The sequence below is a fragment of the Hyperolius riggenbachi genome, chromosome 1 (assembly GCF_040937935.1).
Source record: "Hyperolius riggenbachi isolate aHypRig1 chromosome 1, aHypRig1.pri, whole genome shotgun sequence".
Taxonomy (NCBI): Eukaryota; Metazoa; Chordata; class Amphibia; order Anura; family Hyperoliidae; genus Hyperolius; species Hyperolius riggenbachi.
The window spans coordinates 112,441,819-112,456,084 of NC_090646.1; the positions used below are offsets into that span (position 1 = coordinate 112,441,819).

General features: G+C 44.9%; 1 long non-coding RNA gene across 1 annotated transcript in view; it reads right to left on the reverse strand.

Annotated features, from left to right (window-relative positions):
• Nucleotides 1-13,746, reverse strand: part of LOC137546001 (uncharacterized) — a 32,321-nt gene extending 18,575 nt beyond the window's left edge. The window contains exon 1 of the long non-coding RNA XR_011026146.1: nt 13,613-13,746. This is a non-coding gene — a long non-coding RNA (uncharacterized lncRNA). The remainder of the gene's footprint in view (nt 1-13,612) is intronic.
• Nucleotides 13,747-14,266: the final 520 nt, after the last annotated feature.

Below are 14,266 nucleotides of genomic sequence, written 5' to 3' on the forward strand. Positions count from 1 at the left end.
CTGTCACTATCTAACTGGGGGGGGGGACACCTGTCACTATCTAGCTGGGGGGGGACACCTGTCACTATCTAGCTGGGGGGCACCTGTCACTATCTAAGTGGGGGGCACCTGTCACTATCTAAGTGGGGGGCACCTGTCACTATCTAAGTGGGGGGCACCTGTCACTATCTAAGTGGGGGGCACCTGTCACTAAAGGGGCATTCTGCTTATTTATGTGAAATGCTGTCTATTTATGTGCCTCATGACTGCTGAATTTGTCTTGTTGGGGGCCTCATGATTTGTTGGGGGCATCACGATTGCTAAATTTGTCTTGTTGGGGGCCTCAAGATTGCTGAATGTGTCTTGTTGGGGGCCTCATGATTTTTTGGGGGCCTCATGATTGCTAAATTTGTCTTGTTGGGGGCATCATGATTGCTGAATTTGTCTTGTTGGGGGCCTCATGATTTGTTGGGGGCCTCATGATTGCTGAATTTGTCTTGTTGGGGGTCACATGATTGCGAACTGTGAGACTATGGAAAAGCTGAATCGTCATCATGAGACAATAGCATTAAACCTACTTTTTTAGCTTTTTAAAACGGAAAATAAAACTGGGAGGTTCTAAAAAAAACCCCACATTTTTCAGGAGTAGGATGGATGAAATTGTTTATCTTCACAGTTTATTTTCAACGTGGATTTTCCATAATGTTCATGTATGAGTTAAAACGTTTGTATGTAGTTTAAATTGCTGTTGCCACTTTGCGATAAGTGACTTTTGGGTTGCAGTTTGGACACTCGGCCTCCAAAAGGTTCACCACCACTATCCTAATCTAATGTCCCACATTGCTAAGTTCATGTAAATTTGTCTCCACCCGTGGCCACACCCGCATTCTGGTCCATGGCCACACCCATTTTTCGGCCGCTCAATGGTACCCTCGTGTTTTCTGGCGCGCCACACAACTTCACTATTATTTTAAATTGCATTTTGTGCAAAGTGCTGCCAATCTAATTATCCTTTAATTGCATTTTTTCCGGGGGGGGGGGGGGGGGGGGGGGGGCCTGCGGCTCTATCAAGAACCTTCGGCCCTCCACCATGGGGTCTGAAAAAAAAATGGCCCTCCATGCCCATGAAGTTGGACAGCACTGTTTTAGATGAAAGCATTTTTTAGGCATTCTAACCTTAAATATCATACTACAGATATTGATAATAAACAATCACTTTTACTACTACACAGTGAGGTATAATTCTGGTATCATTACTGTCATGGGACAACACCGCTGCTATGGTCTAGACAGTACCTACACAAGGTTGCTCTAAATGGTACCCTCGTGTTTTCTGGCGCGCTACGCGCGCCACACAACTTCACTGTTATTTTAAATTGCATTTTGTGCAAAGTGCTGCCAATCTAATTATCCTTTAATTGCATTTTTTCCGGGGGGGGGCCTGCGGCTCTAGCAAGAACCTTCGGCCCTCCACCATGGGGTCTGAAAAAAAAATGGCCCTCCATGCCCATGAAGTTGGACAGCACTGCTCTAGACTGTAACCTCGCAAGTGCAGGGACCTCCTCCTAGTGCTTCTTGTTCTGCTGTAATTTATCATATGGACATGCACAGTAGGCTACAAATAATGGGGCCCCCCAGCACCCTTTCCCTTGCCTCCCCTTGGTGATCCTCCCAGTCTGAGGGCCCATCTTAAAAGGGTCATAAAACAAGTGTGGCCATCCTGATCTTCACACTTTATCAAGTGCATCCACAAAAGCACCTGATCTGGAGGATGGACGTCTTTATTGAAGAGAGGGAAGGTTAGTAGTTGGGGACCCCTCACAGCTCTGCTCCCCAATAGTTACGCCCCTGATCAGGGCCGGTTCTCTCATGAAGCAAGGTTGAAACATTTGGTTCAGGCGGCAGAGATTACAGGGGCAGCATGTTTGTACTGTGTTTACACTTACAGCATGCAGTCAGAGTAGGAGGAGAAGTGAGAGGAGAGCAAAGAGAAGAGGTCATCACCGGGGAAAAGCAGCTTGTTGTGCTATGTGAGGAGTCTGACAGTGAGTGAGGAGGGAGGAGGCAGGAGAGCAGCAGTGTTTCATTTGACCTGCACAGCAGAAGGGAGGAGGTGACACCGCTGTCCTGACTGAGGAATGGAGTGGCTGAGGTTGAGTAATTTGTTTGTCACAGACTCACAGTCAGCCAGTGTGCTATTGTGTTGAGCTGCAGGGTTTTCAAGGGGGGGATTCCTGAAAGGTCTCCCTCAGCCATGCACAATACAGTGTAATAATATGGTAGGACATCATGCTGGGTACACACAATGCAATTTACCTTCTGACCGACCGACAACGGGATCGATCAGGATCATTGTGGATACAGATACTAATGAGGACAGCCGACATTGGTAATGAGGGGAAAAGTGAAGCATTCACACAGCAGGCCATGGGGCTGTGCTCATACCTGACTCTGTTATGTTCCCCAGAGCTACTCCATGCTCTGTACACATGCTGCTGCTCCATCAAAACTGTAGCAGGGAAAGAAAGGGGGCAGTGCTGTGAGCTGCAGGATGCCTGCAGATATTCTAGTGTCTCAACTTGTGCCTGTCCCACCCCAGACACTGCACCAGCCCTGGTTTGAGGGGGAATTTTGGGCAGCTGTAATCCACCCCTGCGTTTGCCTATGGTGCGATCATTCTAAACCGGGAGATGGGGCACATCCTCACAAGTTTTCATCAGGCAGCAAAAAGTCTAGAAACGGCCCTGCCCCTGATACCGGTATTGGTGGTGTCTCAAACCACACATCAACTATATCCTGTAATTGTATTGTTGGATGTCCTGATATTACAGAACTTCTCGTGTATCTATGTTCCCCTCTATTGGTTTTGTGTTATGTACTATGCTATGGAAGATGCTGGCGCTGTATAAATGAATAATAATTATAGTGTGTGCAAATACTGAATAAATATTAGAGTAATTTGTTTGTAGCTCTGCTCTTTCACTATTGCTCCGCATCCTTTGCGTGAGGAAGCATCTTTTGCACATATAAATATCACACTCAAGCTTATAACTATAAAATCATTCTTAATGTATTATTTCATAATGCATTTCTTATGTAGCGGACATACCAAAGAAAATCCTTCTTGTGATTTTAATGCCAAAATGATAATGCCATAAAGTGATTTCCTGTGTGAGTTCCCCTAGAGTACACTGCTGGAGACAGTGACTAATTCTATGACTAAATGTGAGGAAATCAACTAAAACTGAAAACTTTGACTCATGTTTCAATCAGGCACATGATCTAGTAATGCAAATGCCACCCTGCAAGTATGACTTTCTGTATACAAGATAACCTTACAGTATGAAGATGTTCTGAATCTAGATTCTGTGGGGTACTTCAGGTCAGGGGTGTAGCTAGAAATCACTGGGCCCGTAACAATTTGTTTCATGCCCCCCCCCCCTCCACAGTAAGTTACCCCTCCACACACACACAAACACACATAGGGCTCGATTCACAAAGCGGTGCTAACCCAGTTGGAGACTTTAGGCGTGATAACCATTGCACCATGCTGGTGAAAAGCCAGTTTAGGCGTGATAAGTTTAGGTGTGTTAAGTTTAGGTGTGATAAGTTTAGGCATGCTAAGTTTAGATAAGTGTAGATAGCGTGCAAAGTCCCGCACGCAAAGCAGCGCCATTAAACTCTATGCGATGTGCACCAGACTTTGCTAGCGCAAAACTTTTAATCAGCTGTGCACTGCGGTGCTAACGCAGTTGGTGCTTTAACTTATCATGCCTAAACTTATCACACCTAAACTTATCATGCTTAAACTTATCACACCTAAACTTATCACACCTAAACTTATCATGCCTAAACTGAGTTTAGGCATGATAAAGGGCTTTTCACCAGCGTGCTAACTGTTAGCACCGCTTTGTGAATCAGGCCCATAATATTAAAGTAAATATTACGTGAATATTATTGTGGCCAGTTACTTACCTGGAGCTTCTTCCTGCCCCCTGAAGTCCTCCTGGTCCCTCCCTTCATTCTGTGCTGCTCTGTTCCTCCGCTGCCCCCCTCCGACTGCCGCATGCCTGGCCTCGTGCCACGTGCCTCCTCTATCATGTGCCCTTGGTCTTCTGCTCTTATGCAAGTAAAAAATTGCTACTGCACATGCACAGAACGCTCCAGGCATCAAGAGGTGGATCAAAGAGGTGTGCGGAAGCGCAGACGGCAACTGGCTGAATAATCCAGCTTTCAGAGGGGGAGAGCAGAGGAACAGAGCAGGGTGGAATGATGATGAGGGTGCAGGAGGACTTCAGGGGCTGAAAAAAGCCCCAGGTAAGTAACTGGACACATTAATATTTACTTCAAGCAACAATGAAGTGAATAAAAAAACAGATACTTGTCTATGGCGAGGGAAGGCTCTGGGACCTATAGAGCCTTCCCGTTCTTCTCACGGTCCCCTCGTTGCAGCACTGTCACCCCTGTTAGAGGCCATGAAAGGCTTCAGGGGTCCGAGTGCTCCTGAAGACGAGTGGCTCCGTACTGCACATGTGTGAGCACACTCTCCTGAGCACACGTGCAGTACGGAGCCGCCCGTCTTCAGGCTCCCGAAACCTCCAGTGTCGGCAGATTGAAACGGGTGACAGTGCTGGAACACTGGGAAAGGCATGGAAAGAAGGTTCTATAGGACCCAGAGCCATCCTTCCCCATAGGTAAGTGTCCTTTTTTATTTTAAAATTCACTTCCTCAGTTTTCTCCTAGGTGATATTTTCAAACTTGTCAATCAAATGCCTTAGAAGCCACCAGCAAGCAGTTAAAATAATTTTGATAGTCCTGTTTCAACTATTTTTGGTATTTTTTTCAATTGTGAAATGATAAAATGTTATTCGAAATAGAAGATGAAAATGTATCTCCTAGGAGAAAACTCAGGAGAAAAAGGGAATTGCATATGTGCCAAGGGGCCTATATAGGTTTTTCACCTTCTGTTTAAAATAACTTTTCAGCATTTATCAATTGAAAAACCACCAAAAGGAAGTGGAAAAAGTAATATCAAAATTATTTTGTTTATTTTCTTGCTTGCTGGTGATTTAACCTCCCTGGTGGCTCATTTCTTTCTGGATTTATGGGTCTAAAAGCGGTACATTTTTTTCAAGAATTTTAGGCCTCCAATTCTTACGCCTATACTCACCAAAATATGTCACAATAATGGTCTTGTAGACATCCCGCATATAAAAAAAAGACTAGAACACAACATTGTTGAAATAATTAAATTTATGCAAAAACTAAAAAAAATATTGAAACTGTACAAATAAGGCACCAGACTATGCAGTATCTATATATAAATATATATCTAAAACACTTCCCGTGTGTGGTATATTTTGAAACAGGGAATGGCACAGAGGGCAACATCACAATCAGGACAGTAATAACGTGATTCCTTTCTGAAATTTTTTTCCCCTTTGCTATCAGTCTTAGGCGGCAGGCAGAGAGTAGTCAAAATCCAGGCAGAGGTCAGTGCAGGCAGCAGGGAGTAGTCGAAATCTAGGCAGAGGTTGGTGCAGGCGGAAGGCACAGAGTAGTCAAAATCCTCCCACACCCCAAAAACATACACATGAGTTAATTGGCTTCCCTGAAAATTGGCCCTAGACTATGATACATGCACTACATGATATAGACATATGACTATAGTAGGGACCAGATTGTGAGCCCCTCTGAGGGACAGTTAGTATTAGTAATAAGACAGTATACTCTGTACAGCGCTGCATAATATGTTGGTGCTATATAAATACTTAAATAATTAAATTAATGTATGTGTTTAGTAAGCGAATAGCACATCAGCTAAGTGGTGCCAAGACATTGTGGTGTGAAAACATTTTTTTAGCTGCGGCCCTCATCAGAGTCTCATCTTTTTGCAATAAGACATTTACCCTTCCCACGTCTGTTTATAAGAACCACGTGTAACTCTTATCCCCTGCCCTGCTTGCAATAAGAAATCCTTTTATTTAGCTTACCTATCCTGTTGTTTTTAGTGTTCACTGTCAGATTTAGGAGGCGTGAAAAAAAAAAGAAAAATAATATTTCTGCTGCTTTTATGGTTTGTCTGTGATACCAAAACTGACATCACTTCTGCTCTGTTTTTTTAACCCAGCTCGGTATTAATTTTCCCTCCCTAATGCAACAGCTTATTGTCTCTTCCATGGCAAACATCCCCTATACAGCAGCAACAGGCTTCTATCACTGTGTAGACCTAAGGGTACAGGGTGCAATTACCTTCTGGTCACAGTGTCCTTATCTTATACAAAATAGGAAGCTTTCTGTTATTTGCATGCAAAAAGAATCTTTTTACTGTAGCTTAAAAAACTTCCCACACATTTGCTGACACTGCACAGGCAACCAGACCCGGTAAAAATTAAAAAGAAAACCAGGGAGACAAATTTGGGACTTATTTTAGTTAATAAAAGGGAGTTTACATTTTTGGGCTCTATTTTTCTTCCATTTTCTTATTTTTGGATGTTACAACCCCCTTTAACTGACCTTGATACAGTCACAAAGAATTTGAGAGCCAGAATAACAGGATGCAAAAATGGAGAAAAGAGTCAGCATGGTATAAAATTGCAATCAGAATTTAAACTCTGCCTTCAAGTTCTTTCAAAAATAAAGAAATGCACCCACATAGCCAACCCATAAAAGTCCTGACCTGCCTTTTTCTGTGTCAGTGATATACATACACTGATTGCATACTGATTGGAAATGACACTTTTTTTCTTTTGTTCTTTACCACTTTGCCCATTTATGTGAGTAAATACGTAGTTGGGTTGACATTTCTAATTCTCAGTCTGAGACATGCCTACCATAAAGTGGAGAAAGATACCCCAGACAGTGTGTGGTTTAGAGCAACCTTGTGTAGGTACTGTCTAGACCATAGCAGCGGTGTTGTCCCATGACAGTAATGATACCAGAATTATACCTCACTGTGTAGTAGTAAAAGTGATTGTTTATTATCAATATCTGTAGTATGATATTTAAGGTTAGAATGCCTAAAAAATGCTTTCATCTAAAACAGTGCTGTCCAACTTCATGGGCATGGAGGGCCATTTTTTTTTCAGACCCCATGGTGGAGGGCCGAAGGTTCTTGCTAGAGCCGCAGCCCCCCCCCCCCCCCCCCCCCCCGGAAAAAATGCAATTAAAGTATAATTAGATTGGCAGCACTTTGCACAAAATGCAATTTAAAATAATAGTGAAGTTGTGTGGCGCGCCAGAAAACACGAGGGTACCATTGAGCGTAGCGCGCCGCGCCGAAAAATGGGTGTGGCCATGGACCAGAATGCGGGTGTGGCCACGGGTGGAGACAAATTTACATGAACTTAGCAATGTGGGACATTAGATTAGGATAGTGGTGGTGAACCTTTTGGAGGCCGAGTGTCCAAACTGCAACCCAAAAGTCACTTATCGCAAAGTGGCAACAGCAATTTAAACTACATACAAACGTTTTAACTCATACATGAACATTATGGAAAATCCAAGTTGAAAATAAACTGTGATAGTGACAGGTGCCCCCCACTTAGATAGTGACAGGTGCCCCCCACTTAGATAGTGACAGGTGCCCCCCAGCTAGATAGTGACAGGTGTCCCCCCCCAGCTAGATAGTGACAGGTGTCCCCCCCCCAGTTAGATAGTGACAGGTGCCCCCCCAGTTAGATAGTGACAGGAGCCCCCCCAGTTAGATAGTGACAGGTGCCCCCCCAGTTAGATAGTGACAGGAGCCCCCCCAGTTAGATAGTGACAGGAGCCCCCCCAGCTAGTGACAGGTGCCCCCTCCAGTAGCGAGCCCGTTACCTCTGGGGCTGGCCTCTCCTGTGTCCCCGCTGGCCTCTCCGGTGTCCCCGCTGACGATGCCGCTGCTGCCTCACAGATCAGACCTCACAGATCGCGGCGACTGAAGCAAGCAGAGCGCGCGCATGACACCCGCGCGGCAGAACGTCACATGCGGAAGTGACTAATGATTCACTTCCGCATGTGACGTACTCCGTGCGGGTACCATGCGCCCTCTGTTTACATCAGTCGCCGCGATCTGTGAGGTCTGATCTGTGAGGCAGCGGCAGCGGGGGGACATAGGAGAGGCAGCGGCAGCAGGGGGACATAGGAGAGGCCAGCGGGGACACCGGAGAGGCCAGCGGGGACACAATAAGAGGGAGCAGGCATGGCGCCCATAGCGCAAGCCATGCCTGCATCCCAGGGAGACGAGCGGGCCGCAGCAGGTGGCCTGGCGGGCCGGATGCGGCCCGCGGGCCGCCAGTTGGACAGCACTGGTCTAGAGGGTAGTGGGGTGGAGACACTAGGGAAAGAGACGCACGGGTTAGCGGATGAGGCAGTGAGCCTCCAATGCAGCCTATAGCAAATCATAGGCTTGTCTGAAAAGGTGTGTTTAGAGAGTACTGTATGCTTGAAGGTTTCCAGGCTTGCAGCATGATTGATGGACAGGGTGTGGGAGAGTTCTTAACCACTTGAGGACCGCAGTGTTAAACCCCCCTAAAGACCAGGCCATTTTTCTGTAAATGGGCCATTGTAGCTTTGAGGCCTCGCTGCAGGGCCGCACAACTCAGCACACAAGTGATCCCCCCCTTTTCTGCCCACCAACAGAGCTCCCAGGATGTTTGTTTATTTTATTGTAAATATTTTTGATAATTTTTGTAATAAAATGTGTTTTTTTCCCCCTAGCTCCCTTCCCCCGCCAGCCAATCACTGTGATCGGCTGTGATATGCTTCAGCCTATCAAAGCCGATCACCCCTTAGCCTCTGGAGGGGACAGCCGTGTCACAAGGCTGTCCCCAGTACAGCGCTGCCGTAGATCGCATTGCTGTGCAGCCATAAAAAATGGCGGTTTTGCTGTCTAACAGTCTGTGAGCGGTGATCGCCGCTGGGAGACTGAGGGCGGAGCGGTGCTCCGTCATCCAAGCGGGGATGCGCGCATGGGCATGCGCGATCCCCTGCAAAACACTCCCCCAGGACTTTACGCCGGTTGGCGTTAGGCGGTCCTGGGGGAGCCACCGCGTTCACGCCCATCAGCGTGACGGGGTCTTAAATCGTAACTCACCAAAATATGTCAGAATAAAAGCCTGGTAGACATTCTGCATATAAATAACAGACTAGAACACTAGAATTTGTTAAATTAAATACATGTATGAATAAACTTAAAAAATTGTGAATCTGTACAAATAAGGCAGGGAGAGAGTAGTCAAAATCCACACAGAGGTCAGTGCAGGCGGCAGGCAGAGAGTAGTCAAAATTAGGGATGGTCGCTGGATTCCGCGGAATTGTAAATTCCGTGATTCCGTCCGGAATTTGGTCAATTCCGATTCCATGGTCGGAACGGAACTGCTATAGTTCTAAAACGGAATTCCGCTGAAAATTTTAAAATTCCGCGGAATTTTACGGAATTCAAATTTATTTCCTCACCTTACTAATTTCCACCTGATTCTCTTCCTCCCTCCTCCTGGAGGGAGGAGGGTCTCATCTTCCAGGGAATGTGTACTATTTCAAAAGCCAGCTTAAATACTGTGGCTGGGAATTGAACCCAGGTCTCAGTGTGTGGTAGGTAACTCACTTAACCACTATACCACCAACAACACTACAAGCTGAAGCCAGCCTAGCATGTACCATTATGATATATCAAAGAGAAAAATTAGCTTGCTCAATCCACGGAATTGTACTATTTCAAAAGCTAGCTTACATACCGTGGCTGGGAATTGAACCCAGGTCTCAGTGTGTGGTAGGTAACTCACTTAACCACTATACCACCAACAACACTACATGCTGAAGCCAGCCTAGCATGTACCATTATGATATATCAAAGAGAAAAATTAGCTTGCTTAATCCACGGAATTGTACTATTTCAAAAGCCAGCTTACATATCGTGGCTGGGAACTGAACTCAGGTCTCAGTGTGTGGTAGGTAACTCACTTAACCACTATACCACCAACAACACTACATGCTGAAGCCAGCCTAGCATGTACCGTTATGATATATCAAAGAGAAAAATTAGCTTGCTTAATCCACGGAATTGTACTATTTCAAAAGCCAGCTTACATATAATGGCTGGGAATTGAACCCGGGTCTTAGTGTGTGGTAGGTAACTCACTAAACCACTATACCACCAACAACACTCAATCATTCACCAGCAACTGCATGCACATTCTTTGTGGTACACAGTCTGTGTGGCACAATTGGTTAGCGTGTTTGGCTGTTAACTGCAAGGTTGGTGGTTCAAGCCCACCCAGGCATGGCCTTGCCTTTTGTGTTCAACAGTTGTCCAAAGAGAACCCCAGATAGCCAGGTAGATTCATCTCTCTCTCTCTCTCTCTCTCTCTCTCTTTCTCTCTCTCTCTCTCTAGTAGGGAAGGTCGCCGCTTTCCGTGGAATTGTATTTCCCACAATTTTAGGCAGAAATTGGTCATTCCTTTACGTTTGGTCGGAACAGAATTGCTTTTTCAATCTGGCAGAATTCCGAAATTGCCTGTGAAATTCTGTCGGTATTCGTTGATGGTTTTAAGCTGAAAATTCAGTTCAATGGCATCAAGTCCTAGAGAGAGAGAGAGAGAGAGAGATAATTTTTCTCTTGGGTATATCACAATGGTACATGCTAGGCTGGCTTCAGCATGTAGCATTGGAGTGTGTTGTGTTGGTGGTATAATGGTTAGGATAGCAGCCTACCGAGCACTAGACCTGGGTTCAATTCCCGGCCAATGTGAGTTGGCTTTTGACATGCTACAAATCCTTAAGCAAGCTAATTTTTCTGTTGGATACATCATAATGGTACATGCTAGGCTGGCTTCAGAATGTAGTGTTGGTGCTGGTTTATTGGTTAAGTGAGTTACCTACCACACACTGAGACCTGGGTTTAATTCCCAGCCACGGTATGTAAGCTGGTTTCTGAAATACTACAATTCCCTGGAAGACGAGACCCTCCTCCCTCCGGGAGAGGAGAAAGGGAGGGACTAAAGGACCAGTTAATAGGGTCTATGGGCTACCATATAGGATAAACAAGGTAACTTTAGCAATTTTTCCGATGGAATCCGGAATTCCGCGGAATTTCATACAAATTTTCATAGCGACGGAATTTAACACTGACGGAATCCGTGATTTCCGCCGGAATGGAATTTGCTCTTTCCGATCATCCCTAGTCAAAATCCAGGCAGACGTCGGTGCAGGCGGCAGGCGGAGAGTAGTCAAAATCCAGGCAGACGTCGGTCCAGGCAGCAGGCTGAGAGTAGTCAAACTACAGACAGGAGGTGGGCTGAGAGTAGTCAAACTCCAGGCAGACGTCAATGCAGGCGGCAGGCTGAGAGTAGTCAAAGTCCAGGGAAAAATCGGTAACAGTAAGGTGACACAGGGGAGAGATCAAAATACAACTTGTGATTAGAGACAAATGAGGAGGAATTAGACAGGCTAAACTCTCTCTTTCCCTACCTCTCTCTTAATATATTATATATACAGTACATATATACGGATTGAGATCTCTTTTTGCTTCTGCCCTGTTCAATAGTTAGGGTCCACTTTAATTTTTCATGCCTGCCCCCCAGTGATGCAATTGTAGAGTCAGGAGCGGCACACCTTTCCGTACTGTATGTGGGTGCTGAACCTTTGATGCAAAGCAACATCAGATAATGTTCCAAAAGTCCAAAGGTAGGTTCGCACACCAGCTTTTCAGATAAGCCAAAGATAGTTTTATTCCATCATAATGTGTCAACACTATGCATGACAATTGTTTCGGGGCCACGCAGGGTCCCCTTCCTCAGATACGTGCAGACAATTTTGTCTGCACGTATCTGAGGAAGGGGACCCTGCGTGCCCCCCAGTGATGTCACGCCGCCCGACGTCACACTGCACACCGCCGCTTGGCCGTCCTGATTGACCGCCGGGATCCAGGATGAAGAATGAAGGTAAAGGGGATCCCGGTGGCCGGAGGGGAGAAGCATGGGTCCTGCTGACAAGCGCCGATCGAGATCGGACTCAGGAAAACAAAAGCGCGCAGCGGTTTGGGCTGGCTCGAGCTCCGCTCTGAGCTCAAATATCTCAGCCGGGGGGGTTAAGCACACTTACATATAAGTCCCCTGAAGCAGAAAAAGCAGACGAGGAGATTGACTTATGAAACAGTTGCCGTCCTTCCAAAAGATCTTTATGAATAAAATTGCTTTAAATTCATCCTTACAGTCATTTTTCATTGCTCATTTTTAGCGTTTACTGACTGGCCAATGTGCAATTGCCAGCTGAGTAAATAGAACATGAATTAATGGACGATTTTATTGAAGAAGAAGAACAGAACCAGGCGCGAAGGAAGAAGCGCTATTCATTTTTCTGGAAAATTCCTTTAAGTGTGTCTGTCTGCCGGAGGATTAGCAGTTATGCAGGCCGATGTTTGTATACGTTTACTGCTACAGAGTCCCTATTGGAGCCCTCTGGCGGGTTTTCTTCAGGGCAGGCCCCAGACGCAGCTCACACGTGCGCGATGACATGAATGAGTAACTATGGGGCAGCAGTGAGGCAGCACGGAGAAGCCGTATTTTCTCAGGTGTTAATATTTCCTTTCATGAATATGTAATAGAAAGGAGAGCGTCCAAGAAAGTCACATTAGTCCGCTGTAACTACTAGAAATACATGCAGTCTCTGGCTGATAGACTACTGTGCGGCCTGCCGGAGCCTCTGTTTAACATGCAGCTATTAACACCAAGCCATGCAGTCACCTGATGACTTTTCCTTCTTCCCATTCTGAAAGGCTCTTTAACAGAGCGCTGTTTATGAAGCCATAAATGGACGGTATTATTTAATGCCAGGGAACATGTGCACGTCTGTAACCTCCACACGGCACATTGTTGGGTAACGTGTGCTCGCTCAGTCACTTTCTATTTAAAGCGCAGCCAGATCGTTATACTTAGGTAAATATCGGCACACAAGGTTAAAGCGACAGACGTGATTACTGGTGCTGTCACAATGCGGCTTTCCTATAGGGTGGGAAGGCTGATCACGCCAGGCAAATATTGTTCGGTAGACTCGTTGCATAAAACTCTGAGCCGGCAATCAATCCTCGGCTCGTAAGATTTCAGAATTATGTCACAGGAATGGACATAACATCTTAACCACTTAATGACAACCAGACTTATAAAAACATCCTGCTAGAGCCTCTTAATGGCTCCAGGACGTTTTTATAAGTCAAACAGTGCTGCGTGCTCCCGCGTGCGTGCACGTGAGATTAGTGAGCAAAAAAAACCATAGAAAAAATACACCTTTATTTCCAAATAATATATTGTCACCATACTTTGTACTAGGGACATAATTAAAATCTTGTGATAACCAGGACAAATAGGCAGATAAAATGTGTGGGTTTTATGTACAATAGCAGTGTTTATATTAAAACTATAGGGGATGAAATTGGAGAAATAGTGTATTCTTTCATTTTTTCCTTGGTTTTTCCCTTTAAAATGCATAGAAAATAAAGTAATTATTGAAAACAAATATCAACCCCAAAAAGCCTAATTGGTGGTGAAAAAAACCAAGATATAGATAATTTAATTGTGATTACTAGCAAAAAAGTTTCTGTACCGTGTTAGCCAAACAAATTATATAGGTAGAAAAAACGTTTTGTAAAAAATAATACCTTTTAATGGCTAACTGATAGAGTTAAATTATGCAAGCTTTCTGGGATCTAGTCCCCTTCTTCAGGCATATTTCCAGATGTAAGCTGAAGTAAAACACTGATACAGGTAAATAGTAAACACGAAGATGACAGTTGTGCTGGTTACTGTTTATCCGTTAGGTGTCAGGTGATCAGCAGGCTGAAGCCAGTGAGTTAGTGCAACTATACATGAAATCCAGCAGGTTTCTGAAAATCATGAAGCCAAATCAATTATGCTACATAAGGAGTCATGAATCCTGTTCCACAATTTAAACCTTCTGTTAATGTCTTTAAGATTTTCATAAATTTGTACTCAGAAATGTTTCTTGATTGTTCAATTTTTGAAGTTACCCTTAAGAATAAGTACTTTTAGATCTTGCATGTTGTGTCCTGATTCACAGAAGTGTTGGCCCACTGGTGTGTCCATTTTACCCTCATTGATTTTAAAGCGGTGATGGTTCATTCTTGTGCGCAGTTTTTGTCCTGTTTCTCCTATATAGATTCGTCTTGAGGGGAATTTCATGCAGCGTATCATGTATACAACATTGGATGACTCACAGGAAAATTAGTCTTGTATTTGATGATATTTCTGTGAGTTTGGTATTTGTATTTGGCTTGTGCCCAAAATATAAGGGC